At 34.0% G+C, this 17,729-nt stretch overlaps 1 protein-coding gene across 3 annotated transcripts in view; it reads left to right on the top strand.

Annotated features, from left to right (window-relative positions):
- edil3a (EGF like and discoidin domains 3a) overlaps positions 1 to 17,729 on the top strand; it is a 317,498-nt gene that overhangs the window by 216,989 nt on the left and 82,780 nt on the right. The gene's annotated exons all lie outside the window — the stretch shown is intronic.

The raw sequence follows: 17,729 nt of genomic DNA, 5'->3' as shown, positions 1-17,729 counted from the left end.
TGGATGCTTTAGTATTCATCTGCGGTTTCTACAGCAGAGTACATTTGATTGATAATGCAGACAATCACACTGGATGGAAGTCTCAGTCCATTTACCTCTAGTTTTACGATGAGTAGCCTCGCGTCAGGCTCAGATTTATCCTTTAAATGCTTGCTTGTAAAAGACAGAGAGAATGAATTGGATCCTTCATTGAATTGATATTCCGTGGCTTCTCGGAGCGGCAGTGTAGTGTAAAACTCTGACCTCTTTGAGGAGCCGAGATGAAATTCAGCTCAAGACAGAAATGATAGGGAGAGTCTGACTGCAGAATTATGAGCGTAACAAGTTAACCACTGTTTGTGCACCGCTGGCTGCTCGCAGGTTAAGAGCGAGGATTATAGGTGGAGAAATAGAGAGAGCGAGAAAGGGAGACAAGGAGGCGAGAGAAGGAAGAAAGGGAGAAATCTGAGGCATTTAGGGAGTTTGTCTGACCTTAATGATGCCACTTGGGATGGAGGTTTTGGTGCTGTGGATCAGCTGGGTTACAGCACAGAGAGCTGTTTTAGAAAGATCAGACTGGCTTGAGGCCCTCTGCTTCCACATGACCTCGCTTCAGCTCTAATCACTTAAATCAGGGGTGACTATGGTGTATTTGCTTGTCTTTCTCTTGTTAACATGCTTTTTCTTCACTGTCATTTCATGTCAGTTCACCTCAGTTGTTCAGTCTTGAAGCCTTCAGGTGCTGCAGGTGGTGAATAAAATAACGTGTTCGCACTCCAAACTAGTCACATTTTGATGTCTGAACTCCTTGGCATACCTTTTCAACTCAATCGGTACCCCCTAGTGCCTTTTTTCAACCCAATTTATGTCAGAACAGCATATCTCCACGGATTCTCCCCAAAGCAAAATAATTACGATTTAAAATATTAAATATCCTTCTATGCTTCTCTACATTTAAAATTCTTTTTATTTTTTTATTTTACCACACTTATAAAAACATAAACACTTGTTTAAGGACATATAGTAGAACACATTTACATGCAGTTTTACGAACAGTGCAGGACTGGATGACAGAAAAGAAGGTCATTTCTGCTGATTTTTTTTCTCCTTAACCTCTTACTATTCCTATTGCCTATAAAAAAAAAAAAAAAAAAAAAACATGTGTCAAGCAATGAGAACCGAACCAAACTGAAAACCGTGTTAAAAAAAAAAAAAACGAGGTATGTATTGAACCGTGGGCTAACTGTATTGTTGCATTCCTAATGTACTCATGTGTGATAAGAAAACTAATGGCGGCACACCATCTTTACCAGACTTAGGCAAACTCCGCCTCTGCTTTCACTCTGCTCCGAAGCCCCAGCTGACTGTCTTTGGCCCAAGGTATTTAGCGGGCCGAAAAAGACTGGCCGCTGGCCCAGAGGAAGCCCGGATTTGGCCTGATCAGGGCCCGGAAATGATTGAGGAAAGGCGACTGGCCCTGGCTCGCACTGGCATGCTCTCTGTTGGCACAACATTGGAAACGCAGCTAATGGGTAGCCTATTACTAGCAGTAAGATACATTTGGTGTGAATGCAAACATGTGAGGTAGGGGTTTATGAAGAATCAAAATTCTTTTTCGATTCTGGCCTTTATTATTCATAAAAAAAATTAAAAAAAAGATTAATCAAGATAAAACGATTATTGAGTCATTCCCCACCTTTTTCCAGCAGTCTGCATTTGTTTTTCAGCAAAGCTCAGTTTTACGTGGATATCAGTGTAATTATGTTAATTGTTTATGCAATTGTTTTTGCATAAACATGTTAATTATGTTAGCATGAGACAAGCTTCATTGTTTGAAGTTTTTATGATTAATTTGTGTTTTTAAAAGCATGAAAAGGAAAATCTGGTGTTTTATGTATGTGCTTAAATGGTCAAATTCTTAAATTGTTAAATAAATATATATAAATCAAAATTATTTTGGTCATATAACCCACTGGTAATCTGTTTAAATAATCGTTATTTTGATTTTGACTAAAATAATTGTGATTATGGTATTTCCATAATCAAGCATCCCTGTTTTGAAGGACATGAGAAATGTATAACAATACACTATACTGTATATTTAGATATAAAGTCCCTGTCATACTGAGCCTATTGCAATAAACCAAAAAGAATTGCCCACAAACATGAAAATGAACAAAAAATGATTGGAAGGTCCTGTCTGTACAGAAGGTGGCACTGACCATAACAAAAAAATGGATTGGCATCTAAACCATTTGGCACTTATTCTGATCTTCTCTCTTTTTTTTTTTTTCTTAGTCTAAAAGTTCTGGTTTGTTACTATATGTTGGGTGAAATATAGACAAATCAAAGATTTGCGTTTCTGTGTGGAGTTTGCATGTTCTCCCTGCGTTCGCGTGGGTTTACTCTGGTTGCTCCAGTTTCCCCCACTGTCCTAAGACATGCGGTACAGGTGAATTGGGTTGGCTAAATTGTCCGTAGTGTATGAATGCATGTGTGGATTTTTCCTAGAGATGGGTTGTTGCTGGAAGTGCATCCGCTGCGTAAAAACTTGCTGGATAAGTTGGCGGTTCGTTCCTCTGTGGCGACCCCGGATTAATAAAGGGAGTAAGCCGACAAGAAAATAAATGAATGAATGAAAGTCTGACGATTTGTTATATAAAATGTCAATTAAAATATGTAGGTATATACAAATAATGAAATACTCTGTGCAATGCTTGGCAAGGTTGATTTATTAATATTTAATTTGAGAGTTCATTAGGACCCAGAAGTTCTCATATGTTGCCTCTAATGCAGCGATTCATCTTCAAGATTAATATTTTGATCCATTCATTTGCACTGAGCTATAAAATTCCCAGCTGCCATAAGCATTTTCTTTGAATAAATGTCAATTCCAGACATAGTTTAGAACTCCTCAAAGAGAATAAGTGCTATTTTAAATTACAGTGTAATGAGGACATAGATTTCAGTTGTACTTTCATACAGTTAATCTAATGCAATGTCTATCTGTACTGTTTACTTGACATAACTTGGGTGATGAGTTGGATGTATGTAGTTTCCTATTTGTATGTTTATTTACAATGATTTCTAAATGATTAATTGAAAATAAAGTAAAAGAAAAACTATTGCCTATTTTATTTAAACACTTTTTAACTAATTTATCAATGATTTTACTCTATTAATATTATTTTACTTTGTTTATTCTAAGTATTTATTTCTTTATTTCTTTCAAATCACTTATACCCCCACTTGTGTGTGTGTGTGTGTGTGTGTGTGTGTGTGTGTGTGTGTGTGTGTGTGTGTGTGCGTGCATGCGTGCATGCGTGCGTGTGCACATGTGCGTGTATGCATGTGTATGCTTCGGTGTGTGTGTGTGTGTGCGTATGTGTGTTTATTTTTTAAAGAAAGAGGAAGAAAGAGCTTAAGGTAAACACAGGATTCAGTGCAGGTGGAAGAGGCAGATTTGTCAGTAGCACTTGCATCTCGACTTTCTCAGTTGTGTGAAATTGCTTTGTGACACACTGGGGAAATTTCTTTTAACCCATAGTGGACAAAAGTGTGAGATTTCATAACTGAAGGAGTGGCACTTTTGAACAAGAAGGAAGTGGAATACTGAGCAGCATGCTTTATTCATTTATTTATTTCAGTCCTTGGGAGGATCAGGATTTGGCACGTCTCCCCAATATCCTTGTTCCTCTTCTATAACATCCACAGCTTTCATTAGGGAAATATCAGCACTTATCCTTGCTAGATATTATTCAGTATAACCTGTCAGAGTTGATTTTGGCAGTTTTTCCCAGTTTATCTTTGCAAATATTAAAAGCTGTGCGACTAAATCAAGTATCTCAGAGTTGAAATGTTAGTTCTAAGTATATTAGTCATGTTGCTAATAACTCTCATCTTGACTTGACTCTGTGCTCGATTCTGTTAAGTATTTAGTGTTTTTTTTTAGTACTTTTTTTTTAAGGAAGTTTTTTACGTGAGCACGTTTACATGAACACCAATAATCCAGTTTTAATAGATCATATTCTGATTAAGAGTCAGCATTGTAAACAACATTTTTTTTTATTGATTTAATCTGACTAACTGTGCATACACACCGAAAGCGGCAAGAGCGTCAAAGTAGCCGGAAGTCACTCATCTTCAATGGGAACCGGCAGCGATAAACATTGAGGGGCGGCGCAGTGCGTCTTTGCCTTTGTGGGTATCGAGAAGAGTTGGAATCAGGTCAACTTTATTGTAATGAACTATTACACGGTTTGGTGACAAGCAATCAGAATGTAGAAATCCACCACTTGAGAAGATTCCAGAGAACACAGTCCTGTAAACCACAATTCCGACCACAGTTGCTCCCAAAAGGTTTTAGTATTGCAATCGCCGGATTTCCAGTTATTTATAATCTTTTCATGCAGGCACTGAAAACAAAAAGTTACTGGCGAGTTGCTGATGTGCAGTAATGGTATACATGTTTTTTTTTTTTTTACTGGAATCTTATGCTAACTAACGACAGTACAAAACAGTATTGCTGCTTCAGAATATTTTGGACACATGGACATTATGTGAGAATGTACATGATTTGCTGATATGCTGCAACGGCTCCTTTAGATATGAGATCAGTGTGGTGATTTTTGATGCTCTCACTGCTGGAGCTGTGAAAGCATGACATTGTTGTTGTCAGGGTGGCCAGACCAAACTTTGACGCTCTCGCTGCCTTCAGTATAAATGTACAGTAAGGTTATAATCAAACTAAACAGAAATTGAATTAAGATATGTGGAGTAGGCCTATTTTATTATTGCAAAGCAGTACAAACATGTAAACACCGCAATCAAACTATTACCATCACATAGGATTCTTGCTGCATTTTGCGACAGGATAGTCTATACACACAAGGCTGTTTGACACTATTCTGTGCATCTACCGAGTTAGTGAAGGACCACAGACACCTGCATCATGAAATGCAGAGGTTAATTTCCCCATACGTCGTACAGTATCAAATTTCATTAAAACAACACTCTTCCAGCAGTTCATGCTCGTATCCAATATCTCTTTTGTCACGGGGGCCATGCATGGAATGTTCCTAAATGAAAGTGAAAGTACCAAACTGCAGTTAAAGCCAACAAATTAAAAATTAAACACCCAAAATTACATGAAACTCCAGATGAAATATGTATAGTCACATTGACGTTAATCGAATTATGTGCTATAACATTTATCATGACAGGAACATTCAAAAAGTAACTCATGTAAACACCTTAATCATATATTGTTGTCTTATTTAGATTAATGCAAATATTTTGATTATTTATGTCCACATATACTGTACGTAGTCTTTGAGCCAGTAAACCTAGCCTTCATTGCATAATAATGAAGTTGTAAATGCCCTTTGAAAGGTAATGATGTCTATTTGGCTGGACATCCCAGCATGCAATGTGCCATCAGCAGATTGTTTTCACTGTTTGCATTGTTGTTGTTTTGTTAGTGACTCAAGTCATGTAGTGCTAAGTGCATCATACTGTTTATATGTCAAGTGAGTGGTTGTTGAGTAATTGTGTGTTGTGTGGGATGTTAAATGTCACACACACTGAGTCTTCAACTGGAGTTTAGCCAGTATATTTTGCAGGCTATATTTTAAATCATTAAATGTCACAAAAATGATTTGTGTGCGTGTGTGTGTGCGTGTGTTCGTGTGTGTGTGCGCGTGTGTGCGCATTTGCGTGTGTGTGTGTGTGTTTATTAAATTTAAAACAGATTTAGATAGTATGTGTTGGAGAAAAAAAATGAATGAATGAGAGCCCAGTCCAGGAGACTCGATCAAGCAGAATAATTTTTTTTTATTGAGACTTGTTGGTTAGTGTGCAGTTATACAGCGTCTTCAAGAAGTCCAAAACAAGTCTTTCAGAAATCTGAATCAAGTCATCTGAGAAAAGGATGTCTTGTCTATAATATGTTTTTAGGAGGGTGGAGAGTGGCTAGGTGGAGATGGCTGAACAAAGCATATAAATGAAGTATTGATGTCAGCAAGATAAACTGCGATTTCCAGCCCTAATCTCATTGACTTAATAGTGCCCATTTACATGTAAAATGTCTCAAATACTTAATCTGCTATAGTTTTCAATGAAATGACAGTTTAAAAAAAAGAATATAACTGTTTAGTTATATAAATATCACTGTTAATTTAGAACTAAATTATATACAATTATCCACATGTTATCCTCTATATGTTATGCTATCTCTCATTTAACTTAATAATTTAAATTAGATGCTTTATAATAAAATTTTATTTTTAAAAAATCATCAAACTTAAAAAAAAAAAAAGTGTATTCTGTTTTCTGCTGTTAAAATGGTCAATGGTCATTTTAGACCTATAAGTTAACAGGTTTTAACAAGATTTTGATACAAGCTGAAACTAGTTAGGAAGTCTTTTTTTGAACCAGTTTATTTGCTAGGCTGTACTGCACAGCTGGATTTTTCCTGCTTTCTGCCCATTCTTAAACAAGCATGTCACAAACCAGTAACATGTTTCCGGACTTGAGGAAGACATGATGATGATTATGAAAACATTGCATATCCTCTTTTTTTCTGAAAGATTTTTGGCACTTTTGTGTTTCATCTTTTTGCGGAGGGTTTAATTACTTTTTTCTCTCATTGGCTAATTTTATTCATAATTTTCTAAAACCAATAAACAGCCAATATCTTAATAATATGCTGTTAATGTTTTTTTTTTTTTTTTTTTTTTTTTTTTTTTTTGCTATTTCTGCTGAGAGTTTTGTGTAAAATCTGCAGATTAATGGGCTATGATTTTAGGAGAATCATAAATAAAACTTAAATTCTAAAACAAAAATAATACATTTTAACTTTTATTTAATATTTACAATGCAAATCCAATTAGATCCACTTATAAACAAATCAAGTCTGTCATAAAATATATCTTCTAAAAGACAGAAGATAATAATTTATTAAATTATATCATTATAAATTTATTTTATTATTAAAATAAAATGTAATTATTAATTTGAAATATTTAACGTGTTACGCAATCAACACAGTTGCATTTTTTTTTTTTTTTTTTCTGTTGTGGCTGACGTGTGTTCAACATGCAAAGAAATATGGATAAGAAAAAGGAAGCATTTTTTTAAGGCAAGTTTCAGTATAAAACAAATAATATCACATTACCAGGCTATCCTGCGTTTCCGCCAGAGTCTAATTTCCTATGTTTCATTTGTAACTTTCGACTTTTGTTTTCATGGAATTCGATACCGCATGGCGAACAGAAAAAGAATAAAAATCTACATTTTGTGACTCGGTGGTCTTTTAAGGTAATCAAAAATTGCTGCTTACTTGGTCGACTCTAAATAAGAGTGTTATCCTAATCATTTTAAAATCGGAGTAGTGGTGTCCATGTAAATGTATCAGTGAAAGTGCCAAATAAAGTCGCGAGCTATCAAAGACAGCGCATTCCTCTGCCTTTCAGCATGCGCCGTCAAATGTGTCATTAGTTGTTTTGTTTTTTTTAATCAATTGACAGCACTTATACATACAATATAATGCTCATTCCAAAGTATTTTAAATGTGAAACACCTGGTTTTATTGGATTTTATGTTTTTGCTGTTATATTCTATATATTTGTCTGTTTAGTACAGCAAATTACTTACAGTAAATAACTAAACTGAACTATTATGTCTCATATGTTACATTGACAGTTTTATTGATCACTAAGATAAGATTCACTTGGATTGAAGTTGCTTAAATGAAAATTGTAAAAATAGCTTAGATGTAGCTAAGCTACTTTGCCATGTAGCTTTTACCTTAGTTTGCTACATTTCCCAGGGGGTAGCTTTTAGTGTAGTTAAGCTACATTTTAAGTAGAGTAGGTAATAGCTTAGCTCACTACATTTTTTCAAGTAGCTTGACCAACACTGACTTTACTAACTTTATTGTAAATATATCATCTGTAAATTTTAATTTTACTATTATTATCATATCACAATGATATTGTGATCCAGGAAATCTGTGGATTTCTGCGCATGCAGACTTCATGTGGGTCTAGTAACAGGCCCCTAGTTGATAGTGAAAATTGGTCCCTATGCTAAAGTGTAACCAAATTCAAAAATCTCTAAATTACATATTTCCAACATTCCTTGTTTGCATAAACAAAATTATCTGTACTTTTTCTTATCATTTTACCAGCATTTATTTTGTTGTAAATAATAAAAAAAAACATATTAATAAAAACATAGCTAAAATAAACATAAGGCTAATAATAAAAGTTACTTTTAATGCTAAACATGCTAAAGATTAACAGACAGGCTGTCAATTTATAAGATGACTGGCTGTTTCCTCACAAAATTGATGTTTTGATCTCAGAATTTTGCAGCCTTTTCTTTGCTGACACTTTCTTGTACCCAGCATATTTGAAAGTAACACATTTTGCTGCACTTAGCAGTAAAGAGGTAAGGGTGCTCTCTGGCGGATTTACGTGAAAACAGCAGGAACAAATGGCACTCATGAGAGAAAGACATATTAGGCGCTCTCCCGAAATGTATATAGAGGTACGTTTGGAAATATTCTTGCGTTAATTTGGAAATATTCATGTATTCATGCATTATATTGGTCAAAATTACTGCCTTGGTAGTTCTGTTGTTAATATGTGGCATTTCATTTATTGTTCATCCAACATTTATTCTCAGATTTGATGTTTGAAGCTCTCTTTGGATGAGGGTTCTGATAGCGATTACATACAAAGTGATGGAACAAGTTGGCTAGTGTGCTGATTTGCATTAATGCACTGAGTTAACATGAGCTGACAACTTAATTTAATGAACTGTGAATGTTAGCAAAAGTGAATAAATACATGCATTTTTTATTGTTTATTCATGTTAGTAAATAAATTAACTGATATTAACTAATGGGACATTATTATAAAGTGTTACTGGTTGTTATGTTTGGTCCAGGGGAAAGGTGAGAAGAGAATCTACATGCAAAAAGTGTTTATTAATAATAATACAAGAAGCTAAAGAACTATAACTCACAGAAAACAACATACCACATCCAACCGCTAAAACACAGACTAAAACACAGGGCTATAGTTTGAGATAAACTGATAATGGGCTACAGGTGTAGTGTAATTAAAGTTAATGAAAATCAGGTGTGATTTGCAGAGGATTACAGGATGTGTAGTCCAGTTGAGTGTCTGATGTGATGTGAAGAGTACCTTCTAGTGTGTCTGGTGGGCACTCTAGCTGGTGGCTGTGACACATTATTTTTTGCCTTAAAATGGCTTTTTATCCAACATTTAAAATACACAGCATTAAATATAGCTTCTGCTTTGTGTCATGTTTCTCAAACAGACAACATAAAGTGTGTTCTTTTTGCCATCAGATTATCTTTCCAGACAGAAGGGACTAAATCCTGAGGCATGACCCTGTCTGTAAATGAAGCAGCACATCATGTTATCGGTGAAAATGCCCTCAGCACAGCAGAAAGCCTGAATGTTTGAGGTGGGATAATTATGGTTGTGCGTGACTCAGCAGATTGTGTCATGGTATGGGTTTAATAGGCTGGTTAACCGTCTTTGAAGTGGTGGAGTTTACTCCTGCAAGCGTGTTCCTGCTTGAGATGAGTCATAGTTCATTTAGAGTTAATGAGAAAAGCTGCTAGCCATGCTACTGTCTAGATGGAAGACAGTAGTAGAATAACAGTGTCAGTGTGCTGTATATATAGTATACACTCACTTATATATTAAAACATGAGTATAATACTCATTTGTTCATAAAATCGTGTATGAAAATTCAGACTCTAGTTTGAAAAAAGTCAGGAAAGTGGGTGAGTCTAGCTTTTGGTTAGGTGGGAGTGTCCAGTGGTGAAAGAGGGAAGGGTTTGCATGAAAGGGGAGTTTCATTATGTACACGCAAATTTTCTCAGCTGCAACACAAACACAGACTCAGGGGAGATAGACAGTGATTCGGAGAGCAGCATTTACAGTGAATCTGAGAGCTGTGTGGAAGATTATCAGTTCATAATATTGTAGTTAATTAATTAACAGATGTGCTGAAAAAAACAAGTCTGTTTATTCACTAACTATGCATGAAGTGAAAGTGAAAGTCTCTCTTCATGTATTTTTGAGTGAACTATTTAATATATCCGCATAGTTGTCCATATTAATGTCCTGTGTGTGTTTTATAATCGACGTGTGCCCATACAGCAGGAACTAGAGAGGCTCAATGGTGTTTCTGCCATAAAATGTAAAATAAACTTGCATGCGAACTTCAGATACACTCTGGCGGAGGTGTTCACTGTTCCTGTCAGTGATCTCCCAATAATATCTTGCTGCAAACTCAACATGAGCCATGAGATTGATGTGTTTCAACAGATTAAGGGTGTTTTATTCTATTTTACATTTTTCTGTATATTTTTGAATAGTATATTTAATAGTGGATATTCAGTCAGTCCAGTTTAAAACAGAAGCTGGTCTTTTGCAATCTCTCTGTTGACCTGTGGTTCTCTTTGAATCTGTATATGTAAAATATATAAAAATTTTAAATGAAAAAAATAATAATAATAAATAAATAACAATAATACGTTTCCCAGAGATGGGTTGCAGCTAGAAGGGCATCTGCTGCGTAAAAACATGTTAAATAAGTTGGTGGTTCATTCTAATGTGGCGACCCTGGATTAAAAGGACTAAGCCGAAAAGAAAATGAATGAATAAGCGAATGAATAACAATAATAAGGTAAAATATGTAATAACAATAAAAATAAAAATATTTTGTTGAAATGTTTAAACTTTACTGTCTAAAATAGTGTTAATAAAGGAAATATAATAATAAATAATAAATAAATATAATAAATGAAGGAAATTGTCTTTTAAACTTTATATATTATTGTTTAGAATTTCATACATGTTGTTTTCTACAAATATAAAGTCTGAGAACAATGAATGTTCTGTAGACTATCGAAAAAAAAATAAAACAAATAATATTTTCTCTAGAAGTAAAAAACATTATCTGACATTTTGAAAAATTTTCCTTGCTCTGTTAAACATCATTTGGGAAATATTTAAAAAAAGAAAATTAACCAAAGCTGGGCAAATAAGTCTGACTTCAACTGTGTGTGTTGTGTGTGTGTGTGTGTGTGTGTGTGTGTGTGTGTGTGTGTGTGTGTGTGTGTGTGTGTGTGTGTGTATGTATATTTGTATGTATGTATACATACATACACACATATATATATATATATATATATATATATATATATATATATATATATATATATATATATATATATATATATATATATATATATATATATAAACGACAAATAAGCATTTTACTACAAACATGCAAATTAAAGAAAAAAATCCAGAGAACTAACCCCAAATCTGAAATGCTCTTTTACTTTTCTATTAGCATGAAGGCAGATATATCGTGTTACTATAATCAACAAAGTCTGCAGTATTGTGTGTCTGCTTTTGCCTGCCTCTCACTCTCCAAGCACCCACCACAACAGCTTGAACCCCCCTGTCAGTGGCTGGAGAACTGAAATCATGATTGGTAAACGACTCTTGCGTGATTAGGTGTCAGGCTGATAAACAGCCTTGGGGAATTACAGCCGTTTTATGTCCGCCGTCCGCAACCAAATCAGTTTCCGCAAATCTGACAAATATTGCCATGCCAGATGTTTCCAATGTCCCCTCCACACATGGCGCCAGTGTGCATCACCATTACATGAAGTGACTCCAGCATCTGTGGCTATTATGAGCATGAAGGATCACCCAGTCATGGCCTTTTAGTCACACGGCTTTAATTGGTCACCCCTGTTTTTGTCTTGTGCAAGTCTATGAAAGGATAGATTGAGATTAATTGGTGTGTAATTAACATGATGGGTGGGATGTGTGAGCAGAACATTATATCATAATACGAGCAATTGTATGTCATATTCAGGGTATGTATGTATGTATGTATGTATGTATGTATGTATGTATGTATGTATGTATGTATGTATATATGTGGATTGATTGATTGATTGATTGATTGATTGATTGTTTGAGTGATTGATTGATTGATTAAAACAATCAATGCATACATATGTACAGTTAAAGTCATAATTATTAGCCCCCCTGTTTCTGTCTAAAGAAGAGAAAAAAATTTAAGCACATTTTTAAACATAATACTTTTAATAACTCATTTCTAATAACACTTTTATTTTTAATGATTTTTTTATGACACTTTTATACAGCTTAAAGTGACATTTCAAGGCTTAACTGGGTTCATTAGGTTTACAAGGCAGGTTAGGGTAATTAGGCAAGTTATTTTATAAGATTAGTTTGTTGTAAAGACTATCGAAAAAATATGAGTACATATTTTTAGGTTTAGGGAAGGAAGAGGGTGGGGTCAGTCGATCGGTCAGTCAGTGATTTCAGTCAGTCAGTTATCAGTCAACAGTGGCCTCTAGTGGATTTATGTGAGAACAGCAGGCGTGAATGGCACTCGCGAAAGAACTTTGAGATCTGAAAAAAAAAAAAAAAACATACACAGCAGCCTCTCATGGATTCATGAAAACAAAAGCAACAAATAAACATAGCTCCTGAAAAGTATTTTGTGCTCTCCAGAAATGTATATAGTGTTTTCAGAATGAGCCTGGGTTGTAAGTTTATCCATGCAAATGAGTAAATTAAAAATCTGCTATTACAATAAACTAATAATGTAATTTAATTAACTTTTCCCACAGTTAAAAAATGCACAAACTTTAAACAATAACCCTTTATTTAAAATCTAAGACATATTTTGCATAAACTTAATAATATTAATAATAATAATAATAATAATAATAATAACAATAATAATAATAATAATAATAATAATAGTAGTAGTAGTAGTAGTAGTAGTAGTAGTAGCAGTAGTTGCAGTAAATGATGATATTTTTCTTTGTCTTAACTTTTGTCGTTCTCATGGTTTTTAATTAATTTTATTTTTATTTTTTAATTAAATTTATTTTGTTGCTTATTTGATTTTTGTGTAATAATAAAAACAATAACATTAGCAATTTTTATTATTATTATTAATAATAATAATGATAATAATTTTTCCAAATGTGTCCTTTAGTTTATATTTATTCTTGATTTGTTTTTGTTTTTTTTGCTTTTTAAATGTCTAATCATCTTGTTTAATCCCATCCCTTTTCACAGCGCCATACAACATAATTTCACATGCTCAAACTCTAGTGTGACCGCAGCTTACCCCAACTAAATAGGATCTGAAGGAGTGCTTGCTAATTACAAACAGGTGTGTTTGATCATGGTTTCAGCTGAACTCTGCAGGAAGGTAGATCTCCAGGAACAAGATTGGGCTGGTTAATAGTATTATTTACATTATATAAAACAGATATGAAATAAGTAAATACATATTAGAAGCATTATTATTCTTGTAGTTACATGTGTGTTATTAATGAATAACTTAATGAATCAAAGACTATTTTGATTGTTCATATGTGAAAATCTTCATGACCAACACACAGTCATCAGTAATCAGTAATTAAAATGACATCTAATAGCTGTGCAAGTCCATGAGGATGTCCAACCTCATGATTTCTCCTAGAAACTCATCAAGAGATTGTTCTTTCCAAAATCCTGACGTGTTCTCCCAGCGAGCGCTGTACCCGCTGTCAGTGGTTTTTGTAAGATTTTGATACATCCTCAGAGAGACTTAAAGACTAGGAGAATGAATTTAGCTAGTGATTTGTGTGGCCCCTCGAAATCTCAGCCGGATGGTGAATTAGCTGTCATCAAGTGTAGCTGACTGTGAAGAAACACACACACACATACGCACCAATACATATGCTTCACACTCAGCGATAACAAATCATTTTAAACCTGGTATTATGACTATTACTCTTCCCCCATTTCTTGGCGGTCTGTCTACAATCTTAAGCTGCTTTCCTCTCCCCTTCCACACTTCTCTCCACACCCCATCCCGCAGGAGCCTCTCAGACAGCTTTTCACCTCTGGGGAAAACAAAGACTTGACTGACTGCTCTCACTCACTGATTGAAGGCACAATAAATGCCTTAACACAGTCTAGACTTTCCAAGCATTTCAACATTAGTTAGACCAACTAGTTATGCTAAGAAATATTGTGGGAGTTATTTAAAAAGTGTGTAATACATGCAGATTGATGTTGTGATGCCTCCGGATTACACCTTATCACAAGGCTTTTTGGAACACTTGATTTGGATTGGTCAATCACAGCATTGCAATGTATGTTATTTCAAGATAACAACTACTGAAATTAATAACACAGGCTCATCTGGGTATAATGGGTGAATACTTCACATCCATATCTATAGGCCAACATAGGCTCATTCTGCCCTATATATATATATATATATATATATATATATATATATATATATATATATATATATATATATATATATATATATATATATATATACGGACTTGACATATTTGTTCACATGTATATAACTCTAACATGTTTTATTCAAGAACATTTGAGCTGGTTTTACTCCTTAGCTCTTTCATTTTCATTTTATTTAAAATATATTTAACTTGCTTGTTGATTAAATCCCATTTCATTATTTAACCTATTATTTTTATGCAACAGTCAAGTTGCATGTTAATTTTCTATGAAGAAAAGGAAATAATCACTTTTTTGGATGCTGATTTATGTGAAATCGTGAATATAGGTAGAATAATCACCTTGCAATTTTGAAATTATAACTTTTTGCTTTGAGTATAGACTATTCAGTTCATAAGAGCACTTCAATCTTTTTGGAGATTGCTGTATAAAAATATAACATTTTGAAATATTTATAATTATCGGCTTATAACGGTTATCGGTTATCGATATCGGCCAAAAAATCTATGTCGGTGCATCCCTAGTTTCTGCTGCTCCTTCAGTCGCAAACGGCCAATGAATCCTTCATTGCAGTGTAGATTATTGTATCAAAAATCAGAATAATGACAGGAACAAACACAGCTCTAGGTTGGCTATACTGTGGCATTGTTGTGAAAATGTACTCTAACCCTTTATTCCCCACAGCCGAACCTTCATCTGTCTCTGATCGTCATATTTCATCATGATCAGTCCCTTGATCCCCTGCGCCTTCTCTAGTGTGTGGAGGGAAAGGGTGTGCACATTTTACCAGAACTGGAAGTACATATGTGGGGATGTACTGTATCGATGTCGATGTGATCAAGCAAAAGATCTAAACCCAGATTCATTTATTCAACCCTGAGTCAACTATTATGCTACAAAATCAATAATTTTAAACAAGATGCACTTTTCGATTTAAACCTCTACTGGATATTTTTATCTACTTAGAGCTGTGTTACACACTGCATGGAAGGTCATTTTCAAAAACCCATAAGAGGGGCTCTTATTTCACATTTCATCAAAGGGGCTCTTATTGCACAGAGATGTATTTCACAGCCGTTTAAATTCACTTTAGACACAACACACTGTTTTTAGTCTGTATTTAGGGAATTTCGAAGATATTTGACATAATTTACCATATTTGTTGAAGCACAAGAACATGTGCAGTGCTCTGTACACTAAAAAAGGGTTGCATGCAGAACTGTTGCAAACTATTTATTTGTGTTGATTTTAAACAAATAAATTAAGTTTAATAATGTTCACCTTAATTTGTTTGTTTGAATTCAGCCCAAATTTGGAGTTTGGAGCATCAACTGTGAAATGAGCCACTGAAAACTCTGGAAAAATGAATAAGATGGAATTGGATTGACATAGACTGGTGGGTTGTAACAGCATTATAAACACTTCAACTGGCCTGAATGAGTGTGTGTCAGATCACCTTTTTAGCTCTGTGATTCCACCATATATGTGCATACCTGTATGAAGAGTGTGATTTTTGCCGTATGTGCACAAGTGTATGCATTCACCCAGTGAGCTGTGCATCTGTGTGCACTCATTTCCATATCTTTCCCACAACAAAGCAAATTCTGATTTGCTGTGTTGTGTTTGAAAAACATTTTCTGTATTTATTTGTTGAAGATGTAAATGCCATTACTGTGATAGTGATTACAGAGGTGGACTTAGTGATTGGAGGGCCTTAAGCAATTCCAGGTATAGGACCCTGGCATTAAAACTCAAAACACTCTCCGTCTCTATAGATAATTTTTCTCTCTTGATTTTTTTATGTAAATAAACTGGATGTTAAAATCTATTTTAAGTGGAAACTTTAGCCTTTAATGTAAACTTAAATACAATAAATTCACCAATATAAAAAAACAAATTCACAAACTAATTATATGTAGAGTTAAATAGCCATTTTTGTGATTAGACTTCAATATTTGCATGTGTAGTATGGAAGGAACGTTCCACTATTCATGGGGGTCCCCAGTTTTGAAAAGAAGTATGAGTAATAAAACCTTAATAGTAATAGACAGATTTTGCAACATATAATAGAAAATGTATAAAACCGCTATATGATTACTATTGGCTTCTTGGCATTGGTTGGGGTCCCCTAATTCCCTGGGGGCCCTAAGCGGCTGCTTATCTCGCTTATTGGTTAAGTCCGCCCCTGAGTGACAGAGTTATCTAATGTTAGTAGCTATTTTTTTAGGGAAATGCACAGGTAAATTATTTCCAAGCAGGTTTTGGCCGATTTACAGTTCTATATCACCACAATGAATGCTTTCAGTTATTTCACAGCCTACAACTGTCAGAAACTTACATCAAAACAAAAGGCTTTGAATGAGATGCATAAGAAATTTGTCCTACACACAGGAGCAGTTTGAGGACAAAAGCCTGACAAATGTCTTGAAATCCAACATCTGAACAGTGTCTTTGGGTGTTTAAATTGTAGAATAAGCAGAATCATCCATTTAAGTCTGTTGAATTCTTAAAAATAGTCTACATACAAGGCCAGCCACTTCATTATGTTCTAATGAGTACATGGCCCTGTAATCAGTTGTTACACCTAATAAACAACTAGCTAATACAGTATATGAAAACAACATGATTTTATTACTCACATTGTTTAGATCAATTTTAGTGGTTTGAATTGAATTGAAACACAATGTTAGTAGCGTCGTGACATAGGTCACTCTGCAGTTGCATACATATTCAGTAAGGTCAATAAGTATTTGATCACCCTGTAATTTCTTTTTTTTTTTTTATCTCCTACTTAGAACTCATGGAGGGGTCCAGAATTTTCAACATAGGTGCTTTCCACTGTGATATATATATATATATATATATATATATATATATATATATATATATATATATATATATATATATATATATATATATATATATATATATATGTATGTATATATAATTTTATTTATTTATTTATTTTAGGCTCACTTTTCTTGAAAACAATCTATAAAAAGCACAATAATGTCTATTAAATCACACTTCCGCATAGTAAGCCCAAGACTAGAAGCTTTCATTAAGCATTTCGAGCTGTTAACATTCAAACAGCTTCAGCATATCACATTACAATACAGCAATCAAGTAAGAAAGTAAACTAAAAAATATTTATTCAATATTTTTCTATTTTTTTTAAATAACTGGTTGCAAACAATTTACGGTTAAAATCAGAATTATTAGCCCCTTTGATTTTTTTATTCTATTTTAAATATTTCGCAAATGATGTTTAACAGAGCAAGGAAATTTCCACAGTATGTCTAATAATATTTTTTTTTCTTGAAAAATTCGTATTTGTTTTATTTCGGCTAGAAAAAAAACAAATCACGGTCAAAATTATTA

The sequence above is a fragment of the Danio rerio genome, chromosome 5 (assembly GCF_052040795.2).
Source record: "Danio rerio strain M-AB ecotype USA chromosome 5, GRCz13ab, whole genome shotgun sequence".
Classification (NCBI taxonomy): domain Eukaryota; kingdom Metazoa; phylum Chordata; class Actinopteri; order Cypriniformes; family Danionidae; genus Danio; species Danio rerio.
This window is presented reverse-complemented; position numbering and strand designations above follow the sequence as displayed.